This window comes from Humulus lupulus, chromosome X (genome assembly GCF_963169125.1).
Source record: "Humulus lupulus chromosome X, drHumLupu1.1, whole genome shotgun sequence".
Lineage (NCBI taxonomy): Eukaryota > Viridiplantae > Streptophyta > Magnoliopsida > Rosales > Cannabaceae > Humulus > Humulus lupulus.
Genome location: NC_084802.1, coordinates 95,630,903 through 95,643,977, shown reverse-complemented (window position 1 = coordinate 95,643,977; position 13,075 = coordinate 95,630,903).

Sequence of the window (13,075 nt, the reverse complement as noted above, 5' to 3'; positions counted from 1 at the left end):
ATTTACCCGTAGGCTCACCCCGAGCCCAGTAATTAATCTCGTTATGGATAAACTGCTAACTTACATCCTAGGATCGTCTCTTGCCGAATAGTTCAACCATATCCACATAATAATGTGTTCTCATCAATATATCACATACATGCACATAAATATACAATTACGCTCTCAATGGCCAAAATTACGAAAATGCCCTTCTAATAAGAAATGGACCCACATGCATACAATTATCATCATACAATAATATAACCCACATAATGATGCATGTAATCAAATAATTGCACATAATATCTCATAATTTCATAATTTGCCATCCCGGCCTCCTAATCAAGGTCCTAAGCCTTATTGGGACGTTACAGGATCGGTATCCGGAGTTATTCAGGTAATTTTGAGGATGAAATTTCTATAAGGAGGGAATAGCAGTTGTAACGCCCTAACTCCAGGGACCGTTACAGTGTGCCTTGCAAATAGTTCTAAACTCGCTAATCGAGTTATTTGGCCAAAATCGTGTAACTAAGTGTGATTAGCGGTTTAGGGATTAAATTTTTTGATTAAGATGCAATGTTTCAGTAGAACGTTTAATATATACGTTGGGATCCCAAAAATATAATTTCAGAGTCTATTATAGAAAACTATTTACAACAGGCCGTTCTATGCAGCAAAACAGGGTTTAACCCTAGTTCCTTCTCAACCTCGGCCATGGTGGACGAGCAGCTGCATATGTACACCTCATCACTTAAGCTCTCCAACTCAAGGATGGTCTAGCTTTCTTTTGCCTTTACCTGCACCACATAGCACCCGTGAGCCGAAGCCCAGCAATAAAACACCATATAACATGATATATTATCAACAGAGATTGTATTACTTATTCAGGACCAACAGTCCAAGCATATAGGTGACTATCACAAAAGTCACAAATATGGGGACAGCACCCTTTAGCCATGTGATGATAGGATCACCAGGGCTTAATAAATAAGTGAACATCTCACTAGCTTCAACAGGATAAGTGCATGGTGATTAGTCACCAACATAACCTTCCTCCCGACTCTAGAGTCGTAACTATGGAACAACGTTCCCCAGCCATGTGAGAGACAGTCACCGGGGCCATATGCCCTGGCTCTGAATAACTAGTCTTAGACTAGACAAGCACTTATAAGTTTTGTTGATCTTCTGGTCGGTCCAGCGTTAATACCCCATATGAGTCATTCTTGCTGATATCGATTAGATCTAATCTCCTGACTCTAGAGTCGTAACTATGGATAGCGTCCCCTAGCCATGTGACAAACAGTCACCGGGGCCATATGCCCTGGCTATGAACATCTGGTCTTATAGTTTTCATTGACCTTCCGGTCGGTCCAGCATTAATACCCCATATGAGTCATTCAATGTCGACCTCGATTAGATCTAATCTTCATTTGGCCCGGCGTTCACAACGCTCTGCCATTTCTGACTCTTGGGTCAGTGAAACACGACCAGTGTTCAACTCATTGTGAACTTGACTAATAAGTCACAGCTTCACAGACGGATCTGACACCATTGCCGATTCTGACTAATAAGTCAGCGGCATACACAGGTAAGTCATGCCACCAAACATATGTCACATATCCAATATCCATGAATAAGGTGTTCAGCATGCTTACTTAACAAGTATTAATACAATTAGGACCATGCACAAACCCAGAGGCACAAGCTCTGAACAATATCATAACTAGTACTCAAAGCATGTCCTAATCACATGTTTCTCATGCAGCACATACATTATACTTAACAATCCAACATGCACCAATCATAGCCATGCATGTCACGTTCGATAGTCAACCAACATGCACCAAGAATAGCCATGCATGTCATACTCAATAATCAACCAACATGCATCAATAATAGCCATGCATGTCACATATACATAGGGTGCAGTTTTCTTACCTCAGATTCGAGCTAGAATGATCAAAAGAATGACCCTTGAGAACGATCAACTTTTAGTCCTTTAGCGGTCACCTAGTCATAACCAAATATAGGATACCATCAATAAAAATGATCAACATAAATTCCCAAACCAATATCTAGCCTCCGGGATATCAATCCCCACTTAACCGGGTACTAGGTTCAACCCCGAAGCCTAAGGCTTGAATCCCCAAGCTAAAAAACACAATTCTGGCCAAAAACCACTAAGGGTCGCGACCCGCCCTAGCTGCGCCGCGGTGCGCCCCCCAGACAGAGACAACCCTCTTTGCCAGACGCCATGAGCCGCGGCGCACCACAGCCATGCCGCGGCTCAATACCCAGTTCAGCCAAAAACTCAGCACGCACCAGCTCGACTTCCCCTGCGTTTTCCCTTGGAACCAGCCCTTCAAGCCTATCCCAAACCTCAATCTAACACCCAATTCAACCACTAAACATCATCTACAACTCACCCACATCAAAACCCAAAGTAAACATCAATCAAACTTCCATTAATTCCAACTAACTCCCAAGAAATCACAAGCTGAAACTTAAGTCAAAAACAGAGTATAACCATAAAGTTCATGGCTGGAACTTACCTCAAACTCGATTTTGAACCCCCTTTAATGACTGAAACAAGTTCCCTAGCTTCCACCTTTGATCTCGTAGCTTAACTCCTCAATTTGGGCTCTCCAAATTCAAAGAAAGAATGAAGGGAAAAGCTTGTACGGGAGAGAAAGGAAGAGATGAGGATGGGGCTCTATTTTGTTCTGTTTTCCACAGCCTTCTAAAACTCAAAGGCTGATATAAATCCTTAAGGTCAAAAGTCCATAATGCTCCTAAGCCAAATAAATCCCTCTAAAGGCTTCCGAGGGTAAAACCGTCCTTTCCCGCCAATCTCGTTAATTATAATTAACCCTCTCCAATTCCCATTATTCACAACATTCTCAAATACCAATAAATTATATCCCATTACCCTTTAATTCCCGGTAATGTTCTAATCATCAAAGTGACCCCGAGACTCACCCCGAGCCCCGAACTTAAGCCCGTTATGACTAGACCGAACACTTACATCTCATGATCGTCCCATGCCGAATAGCTCGAACCAATCCACCTTATAATGTGGCTATATTAATTAATCACAACCATGCACCCAAAATACACATTTACGCCCACAGCGGCCAAATTACCAAAATGCCCTCATAATTAAAATATAAACCCATATGCATGCATTCACCATCATATAATAATATAATTCACGTAAACATGCATATAATCATTAAATACCATAATAAATCAATTATGGCCCTCCCGGCCTCCTAATCAAGGTCCTAAACCTTATTAGGAAATTTGGGGCATTACAGCAGTAGCATCCCAAATTTCCTAATAAGGCTTAGGGCCTTGATTAGTGTGTCGGGAGGGCAATAAATGATTTAATTATGTTAATATTTAAATTAAATGATTATGTGATTAGAAATGCATGTTTAGGTGAATTAAATATGCATGTGGGCCCCATCTGGTTATTAGGGGCATATTTGTAATTTTAGCCCAATGAGGGCATAAATATGATATATATATGTGTATATTGTGCTTGATACCACGAGTGAATGGTGATATATTTGTGATGTATGATCCGAGACGGTCCTAGGGAGCAGTTTAGTTAAATAATCACAACGAGGTTGAATACCCGGCTTGGGAGGAGCCTAGGGGTATTTTGGGAAAATAATATATGTTCAGGAATTACTGGGTAACAGGTAGTAATTTATCAATTATTTGGGTATGTTAGGATTAGATGGGGATTTATAGGAACACTCGATGATTTAGCAAGATGTGGCAATTGACGAATTACCCTTGGTGGCACTATGGGATTATGAATGACTTAAGTGTATTTTGGACTTTTTTGGCAGGGGGATAAACTTGGCTTAGGCTGCTGAGACTCTAGAATGAGTTAGAAGGAAACAAAAGGAAAAAATTATCGACTCTCTCTCTCTCTCTTACTCAGTTTTTTCTCCCTCTCTTAGACATTTAGGAGTTGAGGAATTGTGGAGGATTTAAGCTAAATAATTAGAGACTAGAGGCTTGCTGAGCTTGGGGAGATTCAAAGTTTGTGGCAACAGAAGTGAGCTTAGGGCGAGATCATAACAAAGGTAAGGATTAAAGCAAGTCTTTGTATTAATTTCTCTATTTTTGTTAGAGTTTAAGGGGTTTTAACTAGGGTGATTGAATTTAGGTTATGATGAGATTTTTTTTAGTTTTTGGATGTTTTGTATCCGTTATGTTGTTTGGATATGAAGCCTAGGCACAATTCTAGGATTAAGGCTCGGAATTGGTGAGTTTCAAGGAGGTTGGCTCGGGAAATGCATGGGCAATTCTGAGTTTAGAGGCTCGAGTCGCGCTCCTGTTCATTAGGCACCGCGGCCCCTTGAATGCAGAGGCCTAGGGGACGCAGAAATTTGCTCTAGCACCACGACGCAGGGTTAACAATGCCGCAGCCTGTGTCCTTTAGCAGAGGTGGATTTTTCCTTTAACTTGAGCGTACCGCAGCCCTTTAGGGTCTAGGCCGCAACTCAAATGCAAATAATGGATTTTTGAGGTATTTTACTACACAGTTTAGTAGAATCTAAGGTCCTGGAGGCTAGATTAATGTTCCAAAGTTATTTATTGGTTTAAGACTTGATGGATGATTGTTATGAATGCGTTGTGACTAGGTTTTCAACGAGGCCCGAATTAGAGGACTGCGCTCAGTATTGCATTGGCTTATCCACTTGAGACACAGGTAAGAAAACTGTTTTACCCATAGAGCAGGGGATGATCCTATTTTTTTATTGCAAGGTGCGACCCTAATGTTTACGTTTAATATGCGTGTAAAAATCTGTGAATTTTATGTATGTTTATGAATGAAAGGTGAGGGTCAATAATGGCGAAGCCCAAGAACAGCAAGAAGCCGGGTACGGCAAGGGGCCGGGACCGACGTTGAGCACTTTGAGTGTAGGCCACTAGGGCGAGACCCTCCTAGGGTGCTGAATCCACCCAATCAGTGAAAACCGCGAACCCAGCGCCTGGTAAAGCGCCTAGGATGGCGTAGGGCACTATGTGTTTAGCCCGTTCGCTATTTTGCTGTATACTATGGATTGTTATGTTATATGTTATATGTTATATGTTGAGTTTTCTTGCTGGGCATTGGCTCACGGGTCCACTATGGTGCATGTAAGGGAAAGGAAAGGTCGACCAATCATGTGTACGGAGAGTGTGGAGCGACGGGTACATGTTCGACCTACTTGGCTGCCATGGCTAGAGCTATTTTGGGAAATGTAGTGTAATGGTTTGTTTTGTCGCTTAGGTTGACCGTATGTCTATTTTGAGTTGTAATACATTTTCTAAACATTTTTTTGGGATTCCAACTGTATAAATTTTGATGATTTCAATGAGTGTCCAAATCTTTTTCATTTATGTTCTTAAACAAGTTTAAATTCAATTTAGTCATACTTTCAACTTAAAACATCGATTAGCAAGCTAATGACACATTTATTACTCTCTTTGTAACGGCTCTAAGGTAGTAGGGCGTTACATAAATTTTCACAAAAAAATTACATTTTTTTTATTATTAAATTAAATAAGTTTTAGAATTTATAAAGGAATAGAAAAAAAAAGAAGAATAAAAACCTTAATTTTTCCCTTTCGTTCTCTCTCCCAATCACATGACCTCTGTCTCTTTCCCTCGCATCTCAGCTGGCAAGGTCGATGAGCCATCTCCGACCACCACCTAGTGACACACCCCCCAATATGAGACTCCCTAGCCCCCGAAACCACCAACCCCTGAGCCCAGTCGACCCACTCGCCGCCATTCGCTCTGACTAGTCTTCCAAGGCCATCACCACCATGGCTTCTAAGCATTCTTCCGATGGTTCCAATGTTGTCTCAACCTAGGTAGGGATGGAAATTTTTCCCTCAAGGATGGGGCCCTACGGGTACCTGCCCCTAATGGGGTGGAGATTCCCCGTCTAAGTAGGGAACGGGGCGAGGACGGGGGAAATTTTCTAACCTCGAATGTTAAATGGAGCTGGGGCAGGAATAACACCCCCCACTCCAATAGGGCCCCGACTAATTTTTTATTTATTTTATAATATTTTTTTATTTATTTTATATGTTTCTTTATGTGATTTTGTTTGATATTAGTAAGTTTTTAAAGATTTTTAATTTTATTTTGGACATATTTAATACTTTGATTGATTAAAATAGTATAATTTATATTAATGTTAAGTCATCTAACTTTGTTTATTTTATGTTTTAAATAAATGGGTACTCGTGGGGATTCCCCGCCCCAACGGGGAATATGCGAGGATGGGGGCAGGGATGGGGATTAAAATAGTTAATGGGGACGGGGGAGAGGAGAGCACCCCCTGTCAATTACCTACCCAGTTTCCATCCCTAGTGGCAGGGCTAGATTCTTGAGTGCACGGGAAGCAAAACAAACTGAGGGGTTGGGTCCGAAAATTGTTGTGGGGGGTGAGGGGGTTCGTTGGAATGTTTGGATACTGAGAGGTTTGGGCTTCATTTTGGACACCCCAAGCCATCGTGGGTCACACCACCACCACCATTAGCCTCCTCATGGTTAGGGCTTTAAAGCCCAACGATTTCGGGACCAAACTGCCACTACTGTTGAGGCAGCGTCGCCACCACTGCCTTCGTTGTTGTCTTTAGAGCTCCAGCCTGAGCTTCGGCCAGCAATGGTGTGAGGTGACAGAGGCTCGTATCGAGTTCCAAACTTCACCCTCAACCCTGTTTCACTATCCCAAGCATTGGGTATAAATTCCTATCCTCGATTTTAACAGTTTTGAGTTTTGAAATTATTTGCGAGTTAGGAAGCTAAAATGCAATTATGTATGTACATAGTATATTAAGATCTATAATTAGAATACTAAATTGAATTGTGATATGTATGTCTACTGTGGGAATATTATATGCTATGTTTGCAGGTTTTTAAAATTTGGGGATGTCTGTTTTGCAGCAGTTTTGCTGCCCATTTTCCTAGAAAGTATACAGACTCATGTTGAGTTAATTTTTGTAAATAACATGTTATTTTAGAATCGATTAGAATAGCGATTTCTAAAGATCAGAGAATTTTGAATATGAATTTTGAGTTGTATTCTAATATTGCTCGGGGCTAGAGTAATATTTAATTAAGAATTATTATAAGCGACATAGTATTATGAGTCATTGGTATGGATTTCATAATAGTTCCAAGTTGATATCCATGGAAAACGATGGTTTTGGATTTTAAAAGAGAATGCAATTTATGATTTTAAAATCAGTGACAGAATTTTATAGGCGAGTCATAATCTTTACAAAAAGAAAATTCGTTAATTATGAATTATGACTTAATAGGCGATTAATTCTAAAAAAAATAATGATTTAAGGACTCAAGCACTTTAGTGGGAAATCATCTAGCGTCCAAGAGAAATATTATGAAGAGTAATTACATAAGTGAAAATAAAATAGCTTCTAGATAGAATTTTTGTGTGTAAAGGAATTGTGAAATGAAGTTTACTATTGTGAGTATAATTATCATTGTTAATAATTATATTATTAACAATTTCTTATGCTTAAAAAATATTTATTATGATATTATCGGTGTGACTTTCGTAATAATATTGGAAATATTATAAAAGGAAAATGGTTATCCTATAATTTTGGGTGGATCAAAAAGAAAGAAGCAAGTGACTTTTAATTTCAGTCTTTTCAAGCTTAAGGTCTTGGACCATTTTAATGATAATAATTTATATAGAGGAAACCAATGAATGATATTATAGCCACAACTTTATTATTCAGACTTTTATAATAATAACAACAGTTTCTAATTAAAAGAATAATTTGTATTGACTTATTATGAATTTTTTTTTTAAAGAATAAGTTAGTGGTTTCTAAACAAATCAATTCAAGATTTAGGAGCTTGAGATTTAAGTTATTTGCTTGTAACCACTTGAAACTAAGTTAATGAGTTATGGACATAGAGAATTTATCCATAACTAAGGACCCTGTTTTAAAACACCTGTACTTTTACCACTTTGATATTTTACATGAGCTATTTTATTATTATTTTTATAAAAATGGATATAAGTATGACTTGGGTCAGTACTAATAATAATAAGGGTTTTGTGGTTGTGTTAATTAAATATTTATTAAATGCACTATATTTCTAAGTGTATATTTTGGTGAATTAGCGATTAACTAAAATTTGATCCTTGAATAGGATTAAAAATTATAAGAAAAGATTGGGTGATAGCTCTTGTTGTGCAATATTAATTATCTAAGGACTGGAAGTAAGTAGATCTCACTTTATGTGAACTACTTGCTCATATGTTTGTAATCCTTGATCTGCCGACTGCATATGAATTGTTTGACTTTATGTTCCTTAAATATGGCTATGAATGGATTCTATGACTATGCCTTGATTGACTATGTGCATGAAATTATGTGATAATTATGAATGCTGAGCCAATGGTGGAATTCATATATTTTCATTTGATATGTTGCAAGTTAGTCTTTGTAACGACCCAAATTTGCTAATAAGGCTTAGGGCCTTGATTAGTGTGCCTGGAGAGCAATCAGTGAATTATTGTTATAATATGTGAATTTATTTGAATATGTGATAGGGATGCATGTTTAGTTGAATTAAATATGCATGTGGGCCCCGTTTGGATATTGGGGGTATGTTTGTAATTTTAGCCCGTTGAGGGCATAAATGTGACAAATGTGATATGTTTGCGATATATCTGTGTAGCACGATCCTAGACAGTTCTAGAGACCTGTTAGCCAAAAAGTCACAACGGGGTTGAGAATCCGACTCGGGGCGAGTCGAGGGGTATTTCGGGTATCAGATGTCTTATGGGGTTATCGGGTTATGGAAATAAATATTTGAAGATATATTTGAGGTTAGAATGTTTAGGAGGGAATATGGGGGAAATTTACCATTTTTCCCTCGGGGACGTTTTTGGTACCCCGAGCCTTGAGGTAACCTTAAAGCTTAAGTTAAATAAAACAAAACCTAGGAAGTCTTTACAAAATCAGAAACCGACTCTTTTATTTTCCTCACTCTTGAAGTTGTCTTCTCTTCTCTCTCTCCATTTTCTCTAAGGCATATCAAAGGAAATTTTGGTGAAACTAACTAGAAGCTAAGGAATTGGGCTGGTAGTCTTGGGGAATTAAAGCTTGGAACCTAGAGGATCAACTCAGAGACATAATTCAGCAAGGGTAAGCTTCAAATTACAAGTGTTTTGCTTGAATTTCTGCTGGTTTTCTAAGGATGTGCATGGTTTGGATTCAAGAATTGGTTTTGATTGCTTGATGGGTGTAGTAATTGGTTCTTGAGTTTGTTGTTATGTTTAGGATGCTTAAGTATGATTTTTGGGTTTAAGTGTTAGGTTGAGGTGATTTTGGAAGTGTTGCCTCGAAGGAAATGCAGGGAAAAATGGTGTTTTTCTGGGTTTGGAGGCGAGGGCCGAGGCCCTAGGAAGGGCATGCCGCGGCCCATATGCACGCAAGGTCTGGGGAGGCCACTGACCTTGGGGCGCGCTGTGTGTGTTTCTAGAGAGGTGTCTAGCCTCTGTTTTGAGGCTAGCCGCGGCCCTTGAGGGGTTGGGCCGCAGCCTTAGTTCAAGATGCAGAGTGTCTAATGGGATTTGACTTGGGAACCTAAATGTTCGGACTCGGGATGGATTTTATCACCTGGATTGATAAAACCCAAGGTTCCGGAGACTAGAATTATGATCCAAAGCTATTTAATGGAATAGAATTTGATGGGTGGAAATTGTTAATACGTTGTGACTAGGGTTTCGGCAAGGCTCGGACTAGGGAACTGTGCTCGGGACATCGATGCTTGGAAAGCTTGGGACACAGGTAAGAAATCTACTGTTCCCATAGAGCTTGTGTTGCAGGGCCTGGCCCTAAATGATTTAGTTGTAGGGCTCGGCCCTATATGACTGTGTTGCGGGGCATGGCCTTTTGACTGAATTTATGTGTGCTTAAATATATGTTTAGTATATTATGTGTATATATTAATGAAGGAACAATGAAGGCCGGGAATTGCAAAGGGCCGGGTACAGCGTTTAGCACGCGAAGTGCGAGTTGCCAGGGTGAGAGCCCAAAGGATACCTGGGATATCCTTATGGTTTAGACCGCGAACCCAGGGCCTGGTAAAGAGCTTGGAATGGCATGGCCATACTTGTGTGACCTGGTGTTGGCTTGATTTTATATTAAGTATTTGACATGCGTTTATTATATGCTTGTGAGGGTTTTCTTGCTAGGCTTCAGCTCACGGGTGCTCTGTGGTGCAGGTAAAGGCAAAGGGAGAGTCGATCAACCTTGAGTATGGCAAGCGGGACGAACGGCGCGTACATGTCTAGTCTGTCTGGCTGCCACGGCCAGGGGTGTTTTTGGGAGATGTTTGTACAAAACCTGAGTTTTGTTGTCGTTTAGTCGACTCTAATTGTATTTTGAGTTGTAAATATTTCTAAACAACATTTTTGGGATCCCAAATGTTAAATGTTATATATCTTTTCAATGAAAGGTTTATTCTCAAGTTTGTGACTTTGATTATGATTTAATTACACTTTTGTCCTAAACCTCGATTAGCGAGTAATTGCACATTTTAAACTCACCTAGTAATGGCTCTAAGGCAGTAGGGCGTTACAGTCTTTGACCTTTGTTGTCACTAATTGAATGACTAGTGTATTGTTTGCTTGAAGTAGAATCTATACGCTTGTGAAAGAGGGCTCATTAGAGGTGATGGTTATGCGGCACTTATGCTCCATATGTGATTTTTAACGTGGACAGTTTCCATGTTGTCATATAGTGTGGACGAGTTCTGACTATTTAATGATAGTGCCGCAGTTTTTCCCTTTGACAATATTTGTCTGCCTCATGAGTAAGTGGACATTTTCCACTTGCTATACTATTGGGCAGATGGTTTTTGTTTGGTTCATGATTGCATGGATGGTTTCCAACTATTAAATTGTAGTGCGGAAGGTTTCCGCTTACTTGGTCATTGTGCAGGCAGTTCATGCCCCTGACATTTTATGTCCAATAGAAATTTGTGACATTTGTCTGGGGGATAAACACGCTGGGTAAACTTAGGATTCTGTGATGATCCTAAAAGGTGCTTATACTCCATTTGAGACATTTTATGTTCGGTTGAAATCCGTGACATTTGGCCAAAGGTTAAGCGTGCTGGGTAAACTTATGATTTTTTTATGATTCTAAGGGGTGCTTATGCTTTGTTTGAGACATTTTATGTCCAGTTGAAATCTGTGACATTTGGCCAGGGGATAAACACGTCCGGTAAACTTAGGAGTCCGTGATGATTTTTGATCATGAGAACTCATCAACGATATAAGGTCAAAAATCTCAAAGCATATTATAAAAAACTAAGTAGAGAGAACTTATGAAAAGCTTTAAAAGAATAGTGTAGAACAACAATGGAGAAAAGACTTTGTGTATTGCCCAATCACTTTCGTGTACAATCAAATTTTCCAACCCTTTTGCTGGAAGGTTGGAGATCTATTTTTAGTGGAGCTTTAATGACTCCGAATACATTGTAGTCCTTGAGGGCAAGAACGTACGTTGGTACATTGTCAGGGTAGTTGTGCAGGACATAGTGGTGCAGAGAGTTGTGGTGTCAGCCTTGGTAGTGCCTCCACTCTTCATTACAGTTCATACCACTACTACTTGTCGAATACAGATGTCAGAGTCAGGCCTTGTCTTCCTAAGGTTCATACATCACGTATCTGGATGCGTGCCTTGTACCTGATGGTCCCTTTTACCTTTTAAAGATAAATCTTTTCTCTAAACTTCTTAAGGTTCCTTTGTCTTCCTAAGGTTCCTAAGTGTTGAGTGACTTATGGATTCTTCAATGGAGATAGTAGGGGTCTCCATGATGCTTAGACGGGTGTCGGGCCTTGCATAACAAGACCTTTATTCTTAATGGCATACTTCTAGGCTCGACGTAATCTCCTTAACTACATAACTAGCGCAAACCTTCAGCGTATCCCCATGCCTCACATAGCAAAACCCTTAATGGGTGTGCCTTGTGTCTCGATGTGAGGTCCGCAAGCTTCCTTGGCATGCACTCGCACGACTTCTCGGCGTACCCCCAGGTCTCGCATAACGTAACCCTTATTGGGTGTGCCTTGAATCTTGAGGCGAGGTCCACAAGCCTCCACGAGCGCACTTGTGCAACCCTACAGTGAGCCCCCAAGCCTCGCATAGCAAGACCCTTATCGGGTGTGCGTTGCGTCTCATTGCGAGGTCTGCAAGCTTCCATGAGCGAACTCGCTCGACCCTTCAACAAGGTCCCAAGCCTCGCATAGCGAGACCCTTGTTGGGTGTGCCTTGCATCTCTGCATGAGGTCTGTAGGCTTCCGTGGCACTCACTTGCGCGACCCCTCGATGTACCCCCAAGCCCAGCATAGCAAGACCCTTAAAAGGTTCTCAGCGCAAGGTCTGCAAGCCTCATTGGCTCGCGCTCGCACCATCTACAGCCCCTTGAAGCACCCCAAGGAAACTTGAGAAGAGCCTCACGTAGCGAGGCCCTTGTGTCTCAGCAGGCGGGCAAGGCAACTTGAGACGGGCCTCCCAACGAGTGGCCCCTATGTCTCGGCAGGTACGCGGGTCACTGACTATTTTATTCATTATATATGATCTTAACTCTCTCGTATTAATACAAGATCATATTCTAATAAATGAATAAGGAATTTTCTTGATATTATTATATAATTAATTCAAACAATGATTATAACATTCTCTTTGGTAATGGATTTGTTAATAGACTCCAATGTCTGCAGTTTATTGAACAGATGGGTCATGTTGAATTCCAACTTATTCATAATATAGTTGGTTGTGAACGTAAAAAAGGCAAGAGTGAGCGATTCCAGTATGATGCTTACTTGTGTACAGTCATCAATGATGGCCCATGTATTTCTACTTCATGCATCACATTAATCTTGTGCAAGACATGTTCATGTACAAAAACACCTTTCCTCATCTTAGTAGTCATGTGGGTTCTAGTGGCATCATGTCTACTTTGATTATATTGCTACTCAAACATGGCCTGCAGAGAATTCATTATCTCAAATGCAGTTTCCAT